Raw genomic sequence first — 2,744 nt, 5'->3', positions numbered from 1 at the left:
CCCAAAGCACAGGATTACAGGCTGAGCCACCGAGCCTGGCCCTGCAAAATCTATTTCGTTAACAGCCATATTCTTCCTGAGCTCAACATAATTTCCTCAGTTTCAGATTAAAAATAGCTGTCCTTGGCCGGGCGCAGTGCTCAAACCTGTAATCCCAGCACTTTGAGAGGCGGAGGCAAGAGGAATGCGTGAGCTCAGGGGTTTGAGACAAGCCTGGGTAACACGGTGAGACCTCGTCTCCACAATAAATCAAAAAATTAGCCAGGCGTGGTGGCACATGCAGGTTGTTCCAGCTACTTGGAAGTCTGAGGCAGAAAGATCACCTGAATCCAGCAGATTGAGGCTGTAGTGGCTGTGAAGGTGCTGCTGCACATACCAGTGTGGGAGACAGAGTAAGACTTTGACTCAAAAAAAAAAAAAGAAAAAGAAAAAGAAACAACGCCAGCACAGAAGAATTGTCTTTACCTTTTTAGGAGCTAGCCTAAAAAGCAAAGTTTTTATGTTTTATCAAGATAACTTTCTGTGTTTGTTTTTTCTTCTTCACAGTTTTGATGACTTTAAAAAGCTGAGCTTTAAGAGTTAAGTTTTCGTAGCCATACGACTTTCTGTATTGCTTTGCAAGTTTCTTGATTATTTCTCTGGTTAAAAAATGACTATTATTTTACAATGACCTGTGATTCTGTTTGACCAAGTGTTTTGATCTTTTCACGTCTGACTCACTTCCCAAAAATTAAATTCTAATTTAACCAAATCTCGACTCTGGGATGCATGTAGGGCCTTAAAAAGTGAAACTGGGTATATGGAGCCTGTGGGAGGAGTGTACGGTACAGATTTGCGTGTCTTGTGCCGGTGACCATCTTTAGTTGCTATCCATCTGGGGTGCTGGCTGTCTCAGTCTCGGCTACGCCCGAGTGAGAGACTAACAGCCTGGAAGTAACCTCTAGGTGGGAGAGAGATTTTTTTTGTTTGCTATTGTTATTGTTTGAATTGGAGTCTCACTCTGTCGCCCAGGCTGGAGTGCAGTAGCATGCTCACAGAATAGCAACCTTGATGTGCTGGACTCAGGCAATCCTTCTGCCTCAACCTTCCAAGTAGCTGGAACTATAGGTACACACCACCACACCCAGCTAATTTTTTGATTCATTGTAGAGACGAGGTCTCACCAAGTTGCCCAGGCTGGTCTCAAACCCTGGGCTCAGGCAATCCTCTCGCCTCAACCTCCCAAAGATTACAGGCATGGGCCACCGTGCCCGGCCTATGTGGGAGAGAGTTTTATAGATGGTTCTTCATGTGTTGTTTGTTTCAAGAATAGCCCTGGACTCTAAACAAGCATGTGATTTACAAAATTTGCATGGTATAAGGGAGCAGCTCATGAAAAAAGGGAGAAAAGAAACTTTTCTTCAATGCTTCAAGACTGCATTTTAGAACTAAGAAAGAAGAAGAAAAGAAAAACTTTAAAATGCATTTCGAGACTGAGATACTCGGTCACTATCCCCCTGTGGCCCATCCCTCATTGAATTCCATCTCATTTCTATGGAAAAGTGGGCTAGGTCTTTAATCTAGCCTCTTCCTGCTGAAAAAGGTTGGAGTTAGGGGCTAGCAGATTAGAACTTGTCCACCTGGAGTTGGAAGTATTCCCAAGTAACTGAACTTATGGGAGGAACTTGCTGGAGTATCATGGGTGAGAGCACAGGAACTTTGGGGAGAGCTGGTGCTGCACGCCCACATAGAATGTACAGCAATCATAGAGTCCACAACAGCAGAGAGGGATGGATAACATGCAGAATACAGCAATTATTCTACATATGAGATTTCTCCATGTCCTGGAAAGTCGACCCAACCATGCCATGAAAGGGTCTTGAAACAGGGCTTTTATGGCCACACCCTGGGTATCTAATGCTTGCATAACCCCAGTTATATTATGGGAATAATCTGGGATGCACACACAGCATTTAGTCTTAATTAATGTACAAGTGCCACCATGAACAGCAGTCAGAATATCTAGGGCAGCGAGAGTCCGCAGGGCCACTGCGTGCTTTGTGAGTTTTCTCCGTAAGAAAGGCAACAGCATGGCAGGTGTTGCTACAAGCAGCAGCAGTACATTTGGCTGGGGCTTTACTTACTGTGTGGCTTTCCGAGATCAGTCAGTTCAGGCCCTCTCTCTTTAGGTCTTGAGGAAGATCCGATCTCCCAGCTGGAAAGATGTGGAGCCACGTGTGTGGGCTCAGTGGTCCCTTGAGAAGCAAACTCAGGAGCACAAGTTAGTATAAGTGCTTAGAGTTTTAACATATGTGCATTGTTTCCTTTTAGAGTATGGTTTTTTGTTGTTTGTTTTTTTCATTGATTGTGGTCTTTAAGATGGCAATCTAAAGATTGTAGGAAGGGGCCAGTCATGGTTTTTCTGACCTTCTTGTAACAATCATCTCCACTATCAGTTGTACCTGGGGTTCTTGTGGGTATATGATAAGTTGGATAGACATACATGGAGTGATTTCACCTGAGGAGTTATGAATATTCATAAAGTCAATGCACATGTATACAACATCTGACCCTTGTTTATCTTGGTGTGGAGACAGCTTTTGCTTGGCATGGCCGTAGGTCCTGTTTATAATTCAGTATCTGATTGTCATAAGGAGTCTGATCTGTCAGTCTTATGGTCTCTGTTTCTGTTTTCTTTTTGAGTTGGAGTCTCACTCTGTCACCCAGACTGGAGTGCAGTGGCCACTGCAGCCTCGACCTGCTGG

This window comes from Carlito syrichta, unplaced genomic scaffold (genome assembly GCF_000164805.1).
Source record: "Carlito syrichta isolate Samal-C Ts95f unplaced genomic scaffold, Tarsius_syrichta-2.0.1 Scaffold135784, whole genome shotgun sequence".
NCBI lineage: Eukaryota > Metazoa > Chordata > Mammalia > Primates > Tarsiidae > Carlito > Carlito syrichta.
This window is presented reverse-complemented; position numbering follows the sequence as displayed.